Genomic DNA, 22,261 nt, shown 5'->3' on the forward strand with positions numbered 1-22,261 from the left:
CTGGCAGGTCTCGGCTTCCGCTCGGACAGGAAAAGCGTCATGGTCACATGACCTACTTGCCATAGGGTGCTTTCGAACACGGCGCCAGAGCCGGGCTCCCCCTCGGTTACCGTACAAGGACGCTGTCATCTGCTAGCAGACGATGCAAGCCACGGCCACTACGACGCCGAAGCAACGCCGTGCGCTCGATCATGATACTGAGTCGATTTAAAGACTGTACTGTCAGCTTAGCGTAGGTGCATTACAGAACTCAGCTTCGGAGGTATGCTCGCCGCTACTGCTTGCGGCGAAGTTCGCACAAAGTAGCCCAACTCGTTGCGGAAAGGCGGATAGACGAATAGACGAAAGCCTCCGCAAAAATGTTGACAACAAGCTCTATAGCGGCTCCAGTATACGAGTGGTTCACCTGCGATGCTTTCAGGTAAGCGTACAGACAGCATGTGGCAAAACAAGCGAACAAGAACCTCTTGACGACACGAGCAAACAATACGCGCTCGCAGCTCCGAACGCGCGTCCGTGTGCGGTGGATTTCAAGAAAATAAACGAAGATGCAAGAACAAAAAGTCTTGCGATGGCTCGGAGAGGAGCTACGGAGCTCATGTGAAGGTTTAATGCATGATATCGACCTCCAGGAACACGAAAAGCACTCAAAATGCACACGGAGTCTAACTTAATATGGCTGCCAGCGCGGCGCGCAGCTATCGTCTGCTGCCTTCTCAGCAGCCCCAAGCAGCCCGCGGACTGCCATAGGCTAAAAACGAACGCGTTGCTATGGCGATGCAAGCAGGTGGGCGGAGCTTTCGGGCTGCCCGAGAAAAACAAATACCGGACTCGAGTCCGCAAGTAGTCCCGGACAGTCCGGGACTGAAAAACAAATGCGCCCACTGACGTCACTTGCCCTGTCCTGCCTAGGTTGCAGCACAGCAGACGGGGCAAAGGCGGTCACATGGAACGTATGCCCCAGTGACGTGTGCAGATGGGTGTCGCCTTGCACACATTGCCAGCGCACAATGTTTGCATTTCATGTGAAATACTTGAACATTGTGTACACTGGGGTAATCGAGTCTTCGAAATTCTGAAAACTGTAATAGCTTCTGCTGATGGCCAGCTACCAATCTGTAATTGCGATCAGATGGTTTTCTGTAACAGTTAAAAATTGTACTGCTACAAGTTGGCTGTCCAGGTGATAGGCATGGCTCAGCAGTTTTCTGACACGTGACAGGAGTGGTATTACTATGCCACAAAATTTAGTTTCAAAAAACCTATTTTTAAAAATTTTTTGTCGTCTTGAAGCATCTAAGCTATTCTTGTTACACCATTTATTATGTTACATTTACATTCATTACCCTTCCTAGTTGCAGTGTTACTTAGAGTCGAACACAACCTAAGTCTGTAGTGAAGGTTCAGCCACGATCAGGATCGCCACAACTGCGAGAAAAAGTAATCTGTTGTAACAGTTCTCAGTGATACCTAAATAAGGAGCTGTAATCTCAAGACGAAATAAGTTTAACAGTTTCATGTCTCACGTCTCATTGCCAACTGAAGTAATACAGGACGCTGAAAACTGTGACCCTTGACTGTATTTTTTGCAATGCACAAAGGTGGAACCAGCGAAACAGATGCAGGACAAGAACAAGGAGGCACACACACAACACTCCGTTCTAAGTCCAGTGGTGTTGTGTGCGTACCTCCTGGTTCTTGCCCTTTTCACTGGTCCCACCTTTGCGCATTATGAACCAACTAGCCTAGCAATTTACTCTACTTAACTTTTTTTTACAAACTTGTATACTACTATAGCTGATTTCTATTGCCCATGACTGCTGAGCCATATATATATAAGCCGTTCATACATACACGCATACATACATACATATACAAAAGTCAAACTAGTGGCAGGCTGCGCTTAAGCATTCAGCGTAATAGCTGTATCTTCTTACTCACTACTGGGCAGAACCTTTAACACTACACCGAAAGGCAGCAGATTAGGGCAGCGAGCTGTGGAAACAAAGCAATGCAGTTGAACAGAGTTGCTCAGGGAACAAACTTGAAATAATGATATCCTAGCCTAAACTGAAAAAAGTAAATGTATGTGTACAGTTGTGACGATTCGTGTGCGTGCACCAGTGCCTGCACAAACCCAGTCAGTGACTTTCCCGGGAAGCGGCCAACTGCGCCATCCTGGCGCCGTGTCACCACGGAGAGACAAGGCCACATAGCGCATAGGATGGCCGTCGACGACTCCTACGGTGGGGATTAAGCCTGTCACGAAGATTCCAGAGAAGAGCTGCACGGAGTGAACCTGGTCAGCGACTTTCCCGGGAAGCGGCAGACCGCGCCATCCTGGCGTCGTGTCGCCACCGAGGGGGGCTCGACGCTGTCACGAGGAGAGAGATCTGCGCGGAGTGAACAAAAGGAACCGCCGAGCGGGCGGCGCCGCGGGGGCGGCGAGAAGCAGCCAGCGGCTACGGCGAAGGGGAGGTGGCAGAAAGAAGCAAAAGGCTTAAAAGGGGGGCCGACGGGAGGAATGGGCAGACAGGGACGATTCAAGCGGGCGGAGGAGATGGAGGAAGGCAGAAGGCCAGGGCGGCGCATGGACCAGGGAGCCCGGGGTCTAGCCTTCGCTCGCGTTCGGCCTCCGACAGCAAGCTTCGATACCTGGCAGCTCATCCAACGCCTGGCCGAGAACGAAAGCCGCACAGCCGCGAAGAACCCCCAGCCCGGCCGCAGCAGACATCCAGCCATTCGCTGAGCCCGTGCCACAACAAGCTGACTCAGCCCCGACGTGGACGAGCCCTACTGCATTTCCCGTAAGCGGCAACAAGCCAGATCCATTCATTAAATCATATTCTAAAACCATTCTTGGAGTCCGTGCATCAATCTCCTCATGCCCAGTGTGGACCCAGGGCCATTTTAAGAAACCGGTCCATCACACAGGGCATATAATGGAATGGGCAAACTGTTCTAGGGTGCCTTAGTTACCGGTAATGGAGTGAATTTCAGGAGAAGGCAAACATATAGCAGGGGGCTTCAGACTCTTCTGGGTGTATGCAATTAGGAAGTTATCACATATACCTTGGGAACAGCAAGTATAGGCCAGGGTTAAGTGAGCATAACTGAGGCAAGTCTTTGTCCTGCAGTACATACGTGGTGTACGGTGAAACCTCGAAGTGGTCGTGCTAGCCTGATTGGTTGCTTCCAAACCACTGCCTGATGTGCACAGCTCACATGCATGCATCAGACTTGGTGCTCAGCATTTGCACTGCTTTGGCATCTGTTGTTCAGTTCAAAGTGCAACTCGTTCCCCTAGGATGGTCAGGTGATGCAGACGAACGAGTGTGTTATGAGCATCGACTGGAGACTCGCACACTAGTCCATTGACAAAGAGCTGTGTTTTAGGTTCCCCTTCCCACCTGTGCAGCAATGCTCTGCCTTGAAAATCTTTGCCTATTGCAGAACGCTGGACTCATTGACAAACTTTGCAAACCCTTTTTTGTATCTCATGTGTATTTGTTGTACACTGAAATTTATCTGCGCCCACTTCCAGGGTTTGTAAAACCTGACTGCATTCTCGTTTGCTGTACACACAATTCAACGGCTGCACATATTTAATTTCCTAATCCTTCCCTTCCACCCTTTGCCTCCAAAAACCACTCTTCTGTTTTGTTCTGTTCCATGCAGTTACAAGCACACCACACCTTTACTTGCATTGCAGCTGCTGCAACTAGTCAGTCTGTACTGAACCATTTGTTCCATGTTAACGGTTCTGAAATTAACCTCCCCTAGTTGCGTTGGAATTTCACAGGCACGCCTAAATCACACATGAGTGCTTCCAGAGGAATTTTGTTCACAAACAACTGCATTTAAAAAAAAAACGCCAATTCCTTCTGCCTTGCAGACATTGTAGTACTTGGGCTGATGAAAGTTGTGGCCTGAAGGGGTAATCAGCCACTTCAAGTCATTGTCACTAAGTTGAGTTCTCAATTTATCTATTACTGGATATGCATAAGGACAGCTTCTCTGTGAATATGCATAATTCACCACTATCACCAGCATCAGCCTGACTACACCCACTCCAGGGCAAAGGCCTCTCCCATGTCTCTCCAATGAACCTTGCCCTTCGCCAGCTGTGGCCACCATATCCGCACAAACTCGTAGCCCTATCACACGGGCCCGTTTGAACTCCTTTCAACTCCCTTCAGCCAAGGTAGTCTTTATCTCGAGGGAGATGCATGCCATGTCAGACAGTAGTGCTTAAGGGAAGGAAGTTTAAAGAAGTTCCTTGAGAAAGGAGATCGGCCGTCTCCCTCGAAGAGTGAAGGGAGTACTCTCGCTTCACGCGCGCTTTACTTCCGAGTAAGTAAACAACCTTTGTCTTCAATAAATATGTTTTTAATAGTGACCATATTAGTTATTACATCATAAAACAAGCACTACAGCTCGGTTAGTTATGTTTAATTTTAGTGGCAACATTGCACTCTCAAGCTAGGCGCTTGCTTGACAGCTTGCCTTGACTGCGCCACATTTGTTGTGATCTGTGGTCGCGCACAAATGCTCGCACCTCGCACGTGTGCTACCTCCCCGATGGACGAGGCATTCGTGCAACCCGCGCTGCCTCCGCCAGCGAAGCGTCAGCCGCCTCTCCAGCCACTAACGACTTCGAACGAGGCAGAGGACTGGGCTCTTATGAGATTATGGGAGGATAATCTGGACTCACTGCGAGGCGAGAAGCACAATGCCAAAGTGTACGATGCCATCGTGCAGGCGCTCCATGCAGACGGCATAGTGAGGTCATGCAAGAAAGTTGCGAAAATTGGCAACCTAACCCAAAAGTACAAGTAAGCATAATCTTTTTACATATATGCTACCATTCAGAGAAGGGAGCTGAGAATGGAGAATGCAAACGCCAGTTCTGTTTACAAAAGTTGACAATGGCAAAGGGCAGATGGCCTGTTAATTTCAGTTCCCCCGGCAAAATTCCCATTTTTTTTTGTGCTGCTTGCATTCAGCGTTCATGTCCACACCGTTTTAACCGCGATGACCGACACTATATAGATCGGACGCTCGCGGGTGTTGACAAGCATGAGTGATTTGTCATCATGGTGTAGTGGGAACTATTTACATCGTGCTAATATATCAGTATGCATCAACAGCTCAGTTTCTTCGTTTTTTCACAAAAGAAGCGCGTGGAAACACGACGGGCTCCGGAGTGATTTATTCCCGAGAACTTCCGTCTATTTTTGGGCAGCCAGCCCACGAACGACCGTTCACTTGTTCAGGAGAGAATGCGTTTCTCAGAAGGGACGGTTGAACAGGTGGGATGCATTTTCTCCCCATCATCGTAATGTTATTGGGCAGCAAAAAAAGAACAAAAAAACTTCAGTCGTAGCACACTGCGCGTTTCTAACCGCTCTCTATTCGACCATTCCAGCTCCTATAGGTGGCGTGACGGCAGTACGACATGGCGGACGAGGCGGTGATGGCGCCGCTTACACGGTGTTCACATAGTTGAAGCAAAGCGGCTTCTTGACACTGTGGCATCTTTCGTGCGAGATTTATTTACTAGATAAGCAGCCGTAAGTAATTTTCAGACAATAATAAGAGCTCATGCTTGTGTTTGGGTGCATTACAGGCTAGAAATAAATTTCTATATAAGCATGGAATTGCTAGTTCGCAGGTGCCGCAAAAACTTCATCGGCGTTGACACATGGACCAAACTCTGCACAGTAAAGTGTGACAGACACTTTGAACTAATGTTTTCGCACTTTCACTTCTTTTTTTAATTTGGCACATTTCTGCGCGGCGATTACCGTCTATACATGGGTAAAGGCCTGACTTCTATTCGCAGTTTTGGTTGTTTTTGGCGCTAATCCAAAAGCAGAATTCTACAGTCCACGTTTTAAACTAGTGTCTCAATGACACAGACAGACTGACGCTATTTTTCGTGCCTACACGAGTGCAGCCTTTACACGCATAAATGTGGTATGTATATTTATTTCGTGCTGCTATTTAAGGACACAACTGAAGAAAAAAAAAACAGCAGTCCGTAACAGTGGATACGGTCCGCGGCGTCCTGTTCTACTTCACTTACCAAATACAGTTGAGAACAAAATCAGTTTTCTAATGTTTGGCGGTATCAAACAAGCAAGATACATCAAAATCCTTGAGCCTACAATTTCGTCTGTTCAGCGGACCTTAATGTGGACAGAGCTTCTCTGCAGACTGAGTTATATCAGACTATAGTTTATCTACAGCGTGCTTTCTTCACATATACGGTAATAGAAAATGCAGTGTATACTGTTGTTCGAAGCGGCAGCCAGACGGCCAATTCTTGCGCTCAAATGTGTTTTCGACAAGAGGAATAAAAAAGATGCCCAGGCTTAGCTTGGTTAAGCCAAGAATTAGTTGCATATTGCGCGGTCTTTTTGCGCGAGGTATTGCTTGGCGGCACTCGATTTTCTCAGCAGCTTTTCCTCCGTGACGTATGGATGGATGGATAGGAGCGCCCCCTTTGAAATGGGGCGGTGGCAACCGCCACCATGCTCAGCCGCCTTTTTTTTCTTTTGTTTCTTTATTTTTTATTTTTTTCACGTGGTTTGGTGACATCACGTCACCACGTGACGTGACGTCACGTGGTTTGGTGGCTGCCCGGCCGTGCCCAAGGGCTGAACTGAGTGATTGCAGTATGCTACGCATAAAAGCGCTGTGATCGAGTGAGCAGACCACAGCTGTCAAGAAAGGGAGCCGGAAAAAACGTCCCCGAAGGATACGTCCGCGGAAAAAACGTCCCCGGAACATACATCCCCGGTAAAAACGTCCCGATTTGCGAAGTAGAAAAAAATGTCCCCAAACGGGTGACATCAAACGTATCGTAAGCCGCCGTAATTTGAGCATCTGGCTGCCTCGCATGTGTACATGCATGCAACTCGCATGCATGTACGGCTCGCATGGGGCGGATACCAGTTGTTTGCCGGTGGAATGAGTCACTGACCCATAAACGCAGCGGCATGGTCAGCGCAACGCCAGTGTGGTAGTGGTTTATCGCTCATCGCTTGGAAGGTTTGCAACAAAACACATGATGAGAAGGACATCTCGACACACAAGCTAAATACAAGCAAATATCGTGGACTGCAGAAAGCAAGTGTAAAAAACATATCTATCATCAGATCATAACGAGGGCACTTGTCATCATGACCGAAAGTTTCTTGCTGGGCATCGTGTTTGTAGGCACAAGGATGGCGCGTGTCCTTTACACTATCATCGAGCTATCACATGACACTGATGCAGTATTTAGGGGACGGTAGTTCAGAGCCTATGCACTGCACCTGGAGACGGCAGCTTCGCACTTGCACCAGCTCTTGCAAGATAAGTGCACGACTTAGCAGATGTAATGTAACGGTGTGCAGAGTGCTAAAAGTTGGATACTTGTCCCAGTATTTATTTAATGCTATCTTTAATTTCAGGATGGAGGCCATCAAGTCGAGCAACGAAGGGGTAAAGCTATGTCTTGACGACTTTATGTACAGAAGACAAAAAGATATTGCCTCTGGCACCTGGTGCTGTGTTAAACGCAAGAGCTGCAAAAGTGATCTAATTGTGGAGAATTCCTCAGAGTACCGCCTAAGTGTTCCCCACAATCAACCTGTAGATGATGCTGCTGTAAATATCGCAAAAACAAAGCAAAAAATAAAAGAAACCGCTCACCTGAAGAAGTCTTCCTTTGTATGACCTGGACTGCATGCACGACCATGGCGTGGTCTGGTACTACAAAATACTTCATGCTTACATCTATTCTCCAATCCAAAGAAGGGTCTAAAAAAGACTGCAATTTTCTGTCAAGTGGGTTCTAGAAGAAATTTTTTTCTCCATTGGGGACATTTTTTCCTAGAAGGTGCTTCCTCGGTGGACCTTTTTTTCAGGGACCTTTTTTCTGGAGATCTATGTTCCGGGGCCTTTTTTTTCCGGGGATGTTTCTTCCTACACCCGTCAAGAAACGCTTGTGATTATTCAGCCACTTTGCGCATATCCGAAAAATGAAGAAACCATTATGAAATTCTTGCCATTCATATTGCCATTTCTCAATCACGTTGTGGCCCAGAACGCCGTGTTTAAGCTATACCTGAATGGACTGAAGCTTGATGAAAAATATTCGTTTGCAGCAAACGTCCGCTTGAAAATATAACTAATATGTTTCCCATCAGCTCAGAGCTTAAGCAGTGCACTGCTTTCATGCAGCTCTAAACAGGAATGCAACAAAGTATGTCGCTGAGGAACACACTGGTCATGCGGCTGAAACGCCTTGCCAGTCTGCCGAACGCACTTATTCACTGCTCTTTGCACTCTTTACGTGTTGGCAGAAACAACATGTCTGCTTTTTCGAATGTTCGCACATTGTAGAATAGCAGAATATATTCATTTTTGACGTGTATCTTCACGCTGGAAACCACTCAGGTCTGATGCGCCGCGCAGAGCGATCACCCGCTCTCTGCTTCAGGAAGAGGCCGCATGGAGCCGCTACCGTCACTGGAACGACCGAATTAGGTGATCTCATTCGAAAATCTGTAAAATTAAGTGGGTCGCTCTGTTAAGCGTTAGAGCGCATTACAGCATACTCCCTGCTGTTTAAACAACTTGGAGTGTTGTGAACACTAACGTGTGCAAAGTCCATGCAAGTGTTTCCTACTAAAAGCAAGCTTTGTGTACAGTCAAACCTTTGTCGCCCTTATGTACCTAAAGTGAAATGGCAAAATAGTTCTGTGATGTATTTATTTCAGATCATTTATAACATGGAGTCGGGCAGCCAGCTATCACCATCACCATCACATGAGCCGGCCAGCCTTTCCGAACCCTCGACAGCTCAAGAAAACGTTAATCCCGAAGGCCCGACGTCCCCTGAAGCAGCGTCCCCACATTGAATAGGTTGGGGCAACCGAAAAGGAAATAAAAATAATAGGCCCCTGCCTGCACCACGTACGTACAACAGGCTTAATCCAATAGTAAAACAAAAAAATAAGCCCGTAGGCAAGTTGTAATTTTACCACCCGTGGGTGGAAAAGTAAAATAAAAGGGAAAAGCTACTGTAGCGACCCACAGCCAAGAGAGCGGGCCCGGGGAGGCTCCCCTGACCTCCCCAGTCGGAACACAACAGACGCTGTGGTAGCCAGGAAATATGTCCAAGGAAAAAGAAAAGGATTTCCCAGCAAGAAAAGTTTCAGGAGGCAATTTTAGAAAATCAAAAGCAGCTGATCTGAGCTCTTAATGAAGCCTCACAACATGAGTGTGCACTACGAGAGAGGCAAGTGAGAACTCGAAGAATTAGTGCGCCTGCTGGGAGAGTTTTTAAATAAACCTTATGTGTCTGCTTCCATTGTGCAGTCTTGGCTCCATTTGGTGCACTTCAGTTTGATCAAAACACTGAACAGCAGCAGCTCACACCTCTTTCCCACTTGCAACTTTCACGTCCGCAGAATGCAATGGTTGCTCATACACCAAGTTTTGCTGCTCTGCTTCATTTACCCACTGTTGCGTATGCAGTCATTGAAGTGTTAGTGGATATTATTCAAAACACAGCATGCACGCACAATAATGGGCATGTTCTTGATATCACACTTCATGCGCTTCATGAGAAATCTGAAATGCGCTTTCAGTGTTCCAAAGGCATTCTCAACAACCCTTCTTGACTTCGAGAGCTCATAATTGAAGGTCTCCTCTGCTTGGGTTAGCAATGGGCTTCATGAGGTTTCAGTGTCAAGGGGAACGCTTGGTCGCACAGGACCAGTGGCAGCACATCAATACCACCAACTTTAAGGCTTGGCTGCCAAAATTTAGGGCCCGCAATAATTTTCGCCAGGTCTGAGCTCTGAAACACAGAGTGCAAAACTTGATCATTTGACATTCTTTTGTCTGGGAATACACACTCCAGCAGCAGGTGATAGTTTGTGCCTCTCAGTTTAGCCCGCATTTTATTGCTGTTGTGTGCTACTCTGGAAATGAATGCAGTGTTACCACCTAAAGGCCGTTGTACGATCGTTTTTGGGCGGATCCGCCAGCGAGCGAACCGCTCGCTTTCGGCCTTCGCTCGTGCGTGGGGCGGAATGGGTGTTGTACGATCATTTTGGAGCTGGCGGACGAGGCGGATGGTTTAAAGCGTTCCGATTGGCGCGCCTGGGATTGCCGTCTGTCCAATAGCATGCTCCTGTTGGCAACCTAGACGGCGCGAAAACGTGGTCTTTTTTTGCTCCTCGGCGACCGGCACCTAGGCTGAACTTCGGCATAGCCATGGCGTGCCGAAGTTCAGCCGGCAACAGGGCGAAGAACTTTGCACACGCAAAGGTGACGCCACGCGGCGAACCACGGAGATGCGAACCGGTTTCAAAGTGAATCGTCTTGTGGGTTGATGCCTTGCTTCCCCGCTGTGCCCGCGCATTGAGCCGCTGGAAAGAGCTTCCGTACTACTGGGGCACGTGATGGAGGGCGAAGAAACGGGCGCATGTACAGTATGGTAGCACTCGAAATTAAGGCAGGCTGTGACCTGTACATATCCGCGTGAGCGAATTCGGAAGCACATATTTGCGGAATCTGTAACGCGTACCAATCCCACGGATGCCGGGATGGATGCGCGCAATGTCAAAACCGCATACTAGGGGTATTTAAAATGAAGGATGTCAAATTTTCAGAAAGGAATGCTGCGACGGTCATACAATGACAAAGGATAACAATTTAACTGACAAAAGAGATTATGAAGTCTGCATTTATTGGGAGAAGCCCAAAAAACAACTAAGACAGGCGGAAAATGACATTATGGAGGAACATATGTACCAGTGAACAGCCTCAAGAGGGAACAGTTATTGATGGATGAACTGATGGGGCTAATTAGAAGCACTGTCCCCATAATGGGACAGAGGTGTGAAAAGGCCCAGGGAAAGTACCTGAAGGCATTCCTGAGGTTATAATTGAAAAGCAGGATTAATGATAGCCATCATGGGTGAACTGACACTTACTGGGAATTCTTGTATGCAGTGCTGTACAGTTGGATACTAATTACCGCACATGCATTTGAGCATTGATCTTGCATAGTGATGGAAATGGGGCAATAGCTGCTGGGTGGTAACTGGCAAAGGCCAGCATTCTGAAGTAAGAAACAGTACGTGCAGCATGCACTCCATACATGTGTATACACAGTGGTTCCTGCACTCTGTCGTTTGTTGCCACAAAATTGTTGCATAGGGTTCTCTGTGCTGCTGAATGATAGCAGTGATGTCGGGTGAATATGACTTATTATTTTCAACTGGTAACCGTCTGTGAAATCAAACACATGCTTTTAGTGAGTTTCCATTGTTTGCAGAAGCAAACCGACATCCTGAGTGGAGTACCTTAACACAGACGTTGGCTACCTACCTACAACATAACTGCAAGTAAAAAAATAATGGTGCATTTCATGACAATGGTTTGCTGGATTTGAGGATGGTGACCTTGTGGAACACACATCAAACATCTGAGCAAGATGAAATTGCTGTGACTGAAATTTTATGATTCTGGTTCACATACCGCGTACCTCATGTATAGTAGGATAAAACTTAAAAGAAACAGCAGTTGTTAGCACTCGGTCATGGCCCGAGGCATCCTGTATTACTCCACTAACCAATAACAGTAAACAAAATTAGTTGTTCGATGCTTGACTTTATTAATCTATCCAGGTATCAGAATTCTAGAAGTTATCATTTTTTCTTGTAATAAGCTTCTTATGGTAGTATACAATAAAAGTTTTGACAGCGGACTACTTTTTTTGGCGCAGAAGAATTCTGTGCGGCGGTCCAGATGGCAGAGCTTCACTGCAGACTTAAATTGAATCTGACTATTGTGTTCGGTGATAACATGTTCTGACAGCCAAAAACCAAAACTGAACATTGGTTGTTGACTGAGCTTAGATGCCAATTCAATGCAAACAAAAATATTTGTTGTAGGAATAGATACGCATAGTTAACATGAAACAAAAAGAGACAACCCGCAACAAACACCTCACTGATACTGCCAACTGTCCAAAGCGATATCACGAACAGTGTATGCTGGACTGTCCTACACAAGAGGTGACGTAGAGCAGATGCCTCTGTGTGCTCTTAGATAAAAGGGAATAGTACCGAGGCTTAGTCCATGCTACTGCTTCTGACGTCAAGGTGACCTTGACAAGATTGGTTGTTGCATCTGTAGAGAGGGCATCTGCTGCTGCTGATGTGGACTGCTTGTTCACAGCCTTTAACAATGCTCTGTCATAGCACGTTAAAGAACCCCAGGTGGTCGAAATTTCCGGAGCCCTCCACTACGGCGTCTCTCATAGCCTCAGTCGCTTTGGGACGTTAAACCCCATAAACCAAACCAAACCAGATCATTTTTGCCCAGCTTGGTTCTTCAGCTGTGGGAAATCCAGCATCACCTGTATATCATTCTTCTTGTGTCCCTGTTCACTCCTGCCGCACTTCAACTCTATCCACATCATAGTATGTGTGGTCAAATGACATCAAACACGCCACTGTCTCTCATTAAAGAAAAGGTGTATGTGTGTATTATGCATGCATGAAAAAATCAGCATATTTTAGCATGTTACCATCAGATATGAATGCATCTATACATGAGGAAATTACAATGTTCCCAACCTTTACTAATATGGAAGATCAGTGTTAACTGCAGGTGTTTACAATATCACAGAAAAATGACGACGCAATAATACTGATTTCTTTTCTGATTTTTTTTCGTCATGTTTTTCACACCATTACGAAAATCGAAATAGAAATACCGCTCAGTGGCTTCAAAGCGGATATGGTGCGCATCACTGTACTAAAGTGCACGCTTTTGTTCTGCAGTGACAGTGGGCAGGCCGCTTCCTTTTACCAGTGCTTCCTGAGGTGACATTGCAGTGAACATTGTGCAAACCAGTATGCAGCATAGTAAACAAGTGTGGAAAGTTCTGTTGAGAGCCAATCAATGTTGACATGCACAGAAACAAGGTGGCGTATCGTGCGTACGACCACAAAGCATTCATAACTGTCCCATGAATTTAAAACAAAGTGGTTGCTTCATATTTCAGAAAAGTATACACGTGCCATCCTCATTAATCCATACATAATTAGATAAGGGAGTAAGTACACTGGCCTAGAGGTTAAGGAAATGCAAGAACCGATTTGGAAAGTTTACATAGCAAATATTGGCGGAGACTAGGATAGAATGCGTTGTATAGTCAAGGGAACGGGAACTGCTTCATATTTTGCAGTTACCTCAAACAAACACAATCATATCAAGCAGAATGCGAAAAAGTTAATTTTCAGAAATAAGAGCTATGATGTCTCAGGACAGAATGAATTGAAAAATAAGCCATTGAAGTATGTGTGGGCCATAGATGCTTAAGTTCTCCAGTAAAGCTCTACAGCAATCTTGAAGGTACGTCCTTTCTGATCAGTAAAAAATAATATGAGAAATTTTAAGGGCAACTATGATTCCCAAAGCAGCAAGCAAAAGAGAGAATCTGTATTTGTTAATCGATATCCGCACCACTTGTTATATATAGAATGATGTCGTACTAGTTACTAATTACCAATTTCTTAGCAAAATATCCTTATTCCACTGCCAGTCTGGGTTGCAAGGAAACGAATTAACTGAGCCATCAGTAGTCATAAGGAAGTTGGAAAAAAACCAAGTTGAAGTCCGGCTGAAGGATGACGAAGAAAAACAGAAAGGCAGTGATGACTTTTGTCTTTTATTGCTATCTCTTTGCTGCATTCTGATGATGAGAGCTTTTAAACTGAACCAATTGCCCAGTTAATACTATCCTTAGTACATGTGACTATATACAAGTTACATGCATAAGCATACAGATGTAGAATTCTCACTGAGCCACATCATGAAGTCAGTGTGTTGCTCAGCTGAGCAGAACAGACAAGCACAAAGAGAAGCCTGGTCAACAACAGGTGGGTGCACTAATGCATGTTTAGCTTTGCAGTGAGCGAATGTAGGTAGCTAGAGCTAGCTTGCGCAAAGTTAGCCCAAATGCTACTATTGTGTAAATCTGCCCCGATAGTTCTCAATGAACACGTTATGCATAAGAGAGCATTGTACTGGTTTGCCGAGGTGACCGAGTGACTGAGCACTATATCAGATCTATTTGTTTTCATATTTATCACACCTCAATGGTCCTAAATGACGTTACTTTAGTAGCGAGCTTTAAAATGGTGTGCCAGGTAGGAGCTCAGTGAGTTCGTAATTTATAGCATGATTTCTGTAGTAACCACTTCGCAGGACAGTAAGATACACAGCCTTGTGGGATGCAAGACCGTTACAGCCTTCTGTGGCACGAACAAAAACGAATCTTGAAATTCAGTGGCATATGAGCTAAACGAGGCACAAGAGTGTTAGTGCACCTAGTGCACGAGAGACTACAAGTTGGGACTGATTAGTTGGGGACGTGTTGGTAGGGAGCAAAAAAAACCTGCATAAGATGAAGACATTCAAATATGCACTTTTGGTGCTGTCACACTGGACCTTCAAAAATGGCCTGAGAAAATAAAACAAGCGGCTCAGGACTGAAGACTGAACTAATTCAAGGATTCTAGTTAAGTTAGATTTGTGCCATGTGCCATTAGAATACCCAAGTTGATGACACACAGGGGAATTGAATGCAAGTAACTTGGAAGACGGTGATACTAACAACACGTCATGGTGTAAATATCCTAGGTTGTGGGTGGGTGTATGAGGATTATTAGGTATTTGAACCAGTATACAGTGAATATACCTTTATCGGAAGGCCTTATAAGTTGGCAAAATGTAATGCTGACAATAAAAAACAATATTACGGCATTCTTAGTAACATTAGCAAACAGGACAATCCAGGGCATGCTAATTGTTGTTTTGAACAACTGAAATGCTGGTATTGATTGCAATATGGCACACACCATATGGCTGTCAGTGAAGGCATATGACAAAACACTGAAGGGATGGTAATAATGCAAGTAATGAAAAGCTGAGGCCCAAAGGAGTGCCTTGGCGGACGTCCAAGATTGCAGGAAAAGGCAAGATACATAAGAATTGGCAAGGGAAATTTGCCGAAGGCTGGCTGTTTAAGCTTGGATCCAGTTTAGAGCTATTGGATGCAAGTTAAAGCACGAGAAAACCAGCCTCACATAAATAGGGGAAATGCATGCTTTTTCAAAGCAAAGAACAAAAGCATCATAGGGGGATGTTGCAGTCACGGTGCATGTCGTGAAGAACAAGAAAAAGTTGGCTATTGCAGAAATGTCTTCTAAAAGCTTGCCGATTTGAATCAAACAACTTAATGGGCCAAAACAATCTAGCAGGGTCAAGAGTATGAAATGTGTTTGGTGATTTGCAGCACATGCCAATAACACAAATAGGGCCATAGGTGCTGGGTGATGAAGGATTATAAACAGAGGGGCCAGGCTATAATAAGGCAGGAAGCTATCTGTACAGCATGCACTAGATATGCCTATACAACCTACTTCCTCTCCCGTTGTTGCTTTCTGTAAATTTCACAGAACTTGATCATAGCGTACTGTGGGGTGCACCGGTGGCAAGTTGGCATGTCGAAACTGTGCTAAGGGACGACGACAGAGCAAGAATTGCTACCCTGTGCAGTGATGTTGTTACCATCGTCTTTGTTCCTAGCGCAGCTTTACCAGCTCCACAGGGCTTATTTTGCAGTCTGCAAGTAGTCATGTCTGTAGCAAGCAGTCACAGGCAAATGAAGGTGGTAGCAGACAGACATATGCAAGTGCATCGACGAGATCTTCTCAAAGCTTTGAGAATGGCTTGTTAAACAAAGTGCTGCGGCTGACCCAGGAAGCACCGCTGAACAACCACTTAACACCAATAAGGCCGATTTCGCAAGCAGCTCTGCAACAATAGCATTGCGAACACATCCAGTTTCGTACCACTGATCCCCGGATCGAAAAGGACCATGAGCAAAATCAACAACAGACACTGTCATTGCCTATGAGGTGCTTCAAGACCACTGTATTTTTCTGATTGCAGTGGAAACCAACATCCCACTTGAACTGAATACTGCCAAGTATTTGTCAATATTGACTTAACACTGCTATGCAAAAAGAGAAAAAAAGCAATGGCAAAGGTTTTCTCAATATTTTTTCTTTTTCATCAAGACTCGTTATGCTCAACTTGCTCTGTGGTCAGTTTTGATTGCATAAGCTGCTGCCACACTTTTTTTTTTTTTTCTGCGCTACATCAAATGAAATGCTCATGAAAAACAGACTTATGAGTTGGCACATATTAGACATTTGTACACTGTCAATCAGTCGTGATCATGGGCGTCCGGAAGGGGGGGCAAGGGGGGGCGGTTGCCCCCCCTTGGAATTACGGATATTATTTATGCCCTACCAGAAAACAACTACAAACCTACCGCCTCCCTCATCCCTAGACATCGGGTGCACCCCCCTGGAAAAAGTTCTGCGGACGCCCTTGGTCGTGATTCAAAAGCGGCAATGATTCTTGTTTCCATGTTGTTACAACCTAAACCGAAATGGCTAGCGGAAGTGTTCAGTCACCCATTCATCACGCCGATATGTTTATTGCAGGCAAATGTGCGCACAGCCGGCAGGAAATAAAAAGAAATGACGCTCCCGAAGATACATTTGCACTGCACCGATGTTTTAACACAGGTTGCACAGTTTCTCCGGCGAGTCGTAACCCGAGCACCCATCATCACAAAACGTACTGAATGGAGCACCAAAGCGCAGAGGATGGCGACATCGCTGTTGTCGCCGCAAAACAGTCCTACGGCCGTGCAGCCAAGCTCGCGTCGCGTCACGTCGCACACACGGCAATTCTCAAGCACAGTGCCAACACGAATCGCGAACAAAATGGTAACGAATGCGTAGCCAGCAACAACGTTGTGTGCACGCTTCGGTCGCGATGACTGCAACCATCGCAACGAATGCGACTAGCTGCACAACGCCACGTTCATTTCAGCATTCGGAAAGCACGGCGTGCGTAGTGAGCTCTCGAAGATGCACATTTCACTGCCTTGACGTAAAAGCACTCGCTTCGATCGCAATCACTTTCACTACGCGGACACTAGTCACTGTGCTAGGCAGCTCATGCACGCACAGAAGTTCACCGTGAGCAGCTGTGGCTCGCCGCTGTGCGTGATGATCCTCGCAGGAATTAGGAACGCTTGCAGCAACCACAAACAGCTCCATATAAACACTTCGTGACACCGCCAACACGTAGGTCTTGCGTCGGTTTGAAGAGGTGCTCTGTCAACTACATCAGCGTCGATTTCAACTCGGGAAACTGTCGCTGCTCGCCGCTGCTGCACGCGGAGAAGTTCGCTCTGAACACTCGTAATATCAACATGTGGTCAATATAGTATGCCTCGCGGCATAGGTGCCATCTCTACAGCCACGACCTATCCCTCGCTCCCCAGTTCAGTCGACGGACGGCCATCTTGCCCCGGCAGGAGCGGATGCCTACGTCACGTAAAAAGCAGCCAATCGCTGCAATTCGGTCGCCGGGCGGTTCGCTCGTCCGCCCCAAAGTTGAAATTCACCAACTTTCCTTTCGCCTGCCGAACGGGGCGAATGCCTATTGTCTGGTCGTTCGGTCCGCCAGTCCGCCTGCCTGGCGGATCCGCTTAAAAGCGATCGTACAACGGCCTTAACTCCACTGAAGTCAATTCTACAATACTGACAAAATGCTTCAAACAAGCCTGCACAAACAAACTGATGTTGATCATTGTTTGAAGCGAGATACATCATTGTTCAACATGCCGACAATTGCTTGATATTGACAAATACCTTCCTTAGAAGATGAGGAAGAACGCCACGGGCGAAAGGAAAAATACGAAGCGACACTGCTCCGTCTCGTGCTGACCTGACTGGCTGCTGGTGTTCGGCGGTGCAAGAGTGACTTCTTCGTAACGTTACGTTACAATTCTGGTGGAGACAGTGCTGGGTACACTTCCAGTGCTGCATAATCTGCCTTTCACTACGGAGCTTACTCCGGTACATCAGCGCCTCGGCCGCCACCTACGCGGAGAGCCCCCGGAATTCGGACCCCTTCCGGCCGCTACCAGAACACCGCAGCCTCAGACCCCTTAGCACCTGCGGCAATGACACCTGAGAGCGGGCTTCCCGCAAACATCCTGTGCCATCAGCGGCGAACACCACCGTCTTTTCATGGCGACGTGTTTGAGGACGCCGAGGACTGGCTTGAGGCCTTCAAGCGTGTGGCACGTTACAACGGGTGGACCGATGAGCGTAAGCTCCATCACATGTACTTCACTCTTGAAAAGTCGGCACGGACATGGTTTGAAAACAATGAGGCTTCTTTTCCATCCTGGGAAGCCTTCTGTTGTGACTTGAAGGCCACTTTTCTGAGTGCCGACCGCCGGAAGCGAGCAGAAGCTACACTGCACTCGCGCAACCAGCACCAAAACGAGAGCGTGTGCATGTTTTTTGAGGACATGACACGTCTTTTCAAGCACGCAGACCCACAAATGCCAGAAGACAAGAAACTGCGCCTGATGCGGGGCGTGAAGCAAGAACTTTTCGCAGGACTAGTGCGCAGCCCACCACGCACTGTTGCGGAGTTTCTCAGTGAGGCTACCACCATGGAGACGACACTCCAACACCGAGCATGTCAATACAATCGTGACATGAACTTCATTGGGTCCGACGCACTCCCTATGCAGGCCGGTAGCGATATGGATGCACTACGCAACCTCGTCCGTTCTGTCGTGCAATAAGAACTGCAAGCCCTCCAGATGCCTTGCAACATGCCATCTTTTGCATCACTGGCTGAAGTCGGCAGGGACGAGGTGCGTATGGCAGCTGAGAAAGTGCCTGATGTTCCCAACCAGGTCAACGCGAGACCCACCTACGCATCCGTCCTACATAGGGCTCCCACACAGGACCATAGTATCAACACCGCAGCTCCAGCAATGGAGCCACAGGGTCCTCCTCGCTACTACCCTCTGCCAACCTATCAGCGCCAACGTAAGAGTCAAGTATGGCGGGCCCACGACCATCGGCCCCTCTGCTACCATAGCGGTGAAGCAGGCCACCTCTACCAGGCGTGCTCGTACCTCCGCGTCGGCCTGCGGGGTTTCGCACCGGACGACCCCTGCCCTCGAAATGGCCAACTGCCTACAGGAATTGCAAGCCACCTTGCTGCGCAACAGTATCCTATCACGTCTGGCTACCAAGAGCGTCGGTCTACGTCCCCGACAAGTTACCGTTCCTCAAGTCCAAGCTATCCCCGACGCCGCCACTCTTCCAGCCCCCATCAGGAAAACTAATACCAGCGGCCTTCAGAGGCAGGGTCACTGATGTCCGGCATTGTGAAGATCCTCCGTCCTCGTCAAGCCGATACGACGAGATTTCGCTGGGGTCAGGTAGCAACAGCATCCGACGGGCTACCTCCGACCGATATGATGACATTCCGCTTGGGACAGGTAGCGACAGCACCCAACACACTACCTCCGATTTGGCGTAAAGATGATGTAGCCGATGTCACCGCATTACTCGACACCGGTGCTGATTACTCCCATGGCGTCGCTCGCGAATTGAAGAAAGTTTTGATGCACTGGTCCGGCCCGAAAATTCGCACGGCGGGGAGTCACTTGATTACCTCTGCGGGCAAGCGCACAGCGCGTGTCGGCATCCGTGGTTTTGTGTGTGTCGGAAGAATTCGTCGTACTTCACGAGTGTTCGAAAATCCCGCACAAAGCACATCCTTACCTCTGACATTGGTCTTTCGGGCAGATCACCCATCTATGTTAACGAGCACCTGTGTTCGGCCCTTAAAAAGCTTCTGGGACAGACCGTTGCGAAAAAGAAGGAAATAGGTAGGACGTATGCGTGGGTAAAGGAAGGCAAAATACTTGCTAGGAAAACCGAGACATCGAACGTGCTTCCTGTGGCTTGCCCCGAGGACCTAGATAAAATGCAATAATCAGCATATCTGATTCTGGCTATCATCCCTATCATCAAATATGGCTATGAGTAACATTGCACTAGCACCATCAGCCGTAACAGATCTTTATTCAACTAAAAGAAATGTCATGTCATTCTTTCACTTGAACACTCAATCCGCCAGGAACAAGCAAGATGAACTGCATGCATTATTTTCTTGTTTTGGTTTTTCATATGACGTCATCATGCTTACCGAAACTTGGTATCAGGACGACTACGACATACTCAATATTTCTGGTTATCGCACATTTTATTTAAACCGCTCTGAGAAGAAAGGTGGTGGTGTTCTGCTGATGTTAAAAAATTTTTTTGATGGTGATGTCTGTCAGCCCTACACTCGAAGTAGCACTGATTTTGAAATACTAACCGTAGTGTCTAATAGTAACCTTTTCGCCTTTGTATACTGTCCGCCAACTGGTTGCACATCCGCTTTTTTTTAATTTCTGGATGAGTTTTTGAGCTGGGCAAATGAAAATAGGTACAACATAGTAGTAGGGGGAGATATAAACATTAATATGCTACAGGAATCAGGGTCCCAGTGTATTATTAACACTCTTGGAGTCAAATGCCTGTACTAATCTAATTACAGCACCTACTCGAATACAAAATGATTCTAGTACACTGATAGATGTTTTTATCACTAATCTATGCCCTGACAATGCTACCTCAGGAGTTATGGGTGCACAAATAAGCGACCACTTGCCAATTTTTCTTTTTACTGAGGCAGGTATTGAAACCAAACCCTTTAATGACCGTCAGTCTGTAATATTTCAAGATATAAACCCATTTACGTTAGAAGAATTTCAGAAGGAATTGATGCAGATTGATTGGGGAGTGGTATACGAAATATGTGACCCTGATCACGCTTATGCCGCCTTCATAACTTTGTTCAAATCTTGCTACAACAAATGCTTTAAACACAAAAAGATACAGGCCAAGAAATCGAGAAAGCCCTGGATTACCAAAAGCATGTTAAAAATGATCAAACGGAAAGACTCACTTTACAGGCATTTCTTGCAAATGCGGGAACTAGATGATTTAAAGACATTTAAAAAATTTAGAAATAAACTGACTACAGTTCTTAGGCAAGCGAAAACGCATCACCTTCACAATCTTTTTAACACGGAAGTAGTAAAACGTAGCGACATCCTTTGGAAGAGACTTAACATGGTACTCGGCAGGAATAACACAAACCAAGACCACATTCCAGATATAGCTGTGAATGCTATCTTAAAATGAGGAACATCTTTAGCTAACTCGTTTAATTCCTTTTTCACAACATCAAATGACAGTCGACATGATTCACATAGCCTAAGACATATCAGAGATACAACTTGTGATAGCGCATTTTTGGAGCCTCCCTGTGCCGATGAAATCCAAAACACGTTCCTAACGTTCCGTAACAGCAGGTCCCGAGATTCCGATGATCTACAAATCGGACCAGCCAAGTACGTCATACATATCCTAGCTCCCATCCTTACGCATATCTATAATATCTGCTTTACGCAAGGCATATTTCCTGAAGCAATGCAGCTAGCAAAAGTAAGCGTTCTTTTTAAAGGTGGCGATAAAAAAGAAATGGCCAACTACAGACCAATATGTATCCTTCCAGTATTCTCAAAAGGCATAGGAAAGTTAATTAATGACAGGATGACTACATTTTGTGATAAACATAATATACTGACGAATTCTCAATTTGGATTCTGCAAAGGTGGTTCAGCAGTTGGCACTTTTAACCCCAAAAAAACTAATTTTGAAGGCAATAGAAAACAAACTTTTAACTCTAGGTACTTTTGTTGACTTTTCAAAAGCATTCAATAGCATTAATCATAAAACATTATTAAAGAAACTTGAGCTTTATGGGTTTAGAGGAGTATTTCTAGATCTACTGAGATCATACCTACAGCATTGCAGCCAGCGGGTTATCATCAACACTTACATCTCTGACATCATGGAAATTGATCTGGGATACCACAAGGAAGTATTCTTGGGCCCTTACTGTTTAATCTGTACATTAACGACATCACAAACATTGATAATACTGCGAAATTCATTGCATATGCTGACGATGCTAGCCTGTTTTTTACTTCTTCCGATCCTAATGATCTTGTGCCACGCTGCAATAATTTCCTAAGTAAATTACACGAATGGAGCACATTCAACTCACTTTCTATTAATAGCACTAAAACCAAGGCCGTGTTATTTCAAGTGAAAAATAAAAACACCTTCATTAACAGTGACCTCGTTATAGGTACATCGACCATTGAACT

At 46.2% G+C, this 22,261-nt stretch overlaps 1 long non-coding RNA gene across 1 annotated transcript in view; it reads right to left on the reverse strand.

Annotated features, from left to right (window-relative positions):
* Positions 1 to 2,759: 2,759 nt before the first annotated feature.
* LOC149326323 (uncharacterized) overlaps positions 2,760 to 22,261 on the reverse strand; it is a 52,397-nt gene continuing 32,895 nt past the window's right edge. The window contains exon 3 of the long non-coding RNA XR_016285973.1: positions 2,760 to 3,303. This is a non-coding gene — a long non-coding RNA (uncharacterized LOC149326323). The remainder of the gene's footprint in view (positions 3,304 to 22,261) is intronic.

The sequence above is a fragment of the Amblyomma mixtum genome, chromosome 10 (genome assembly GCF_055824585.1).
Source record: "Amblyomma mixtum isolate Tamu chromosome 10, ASM5582458v1, whole genome shotgun sequence".
In the NCBI taxonomy this organism is placed as follows: domain Eukaryota; kingdom Metazoa; phylum Arthropoda; class Arachnida; order Ixodida; family Ixodidae; genus Amblyomma; species Amblyomma mixtum.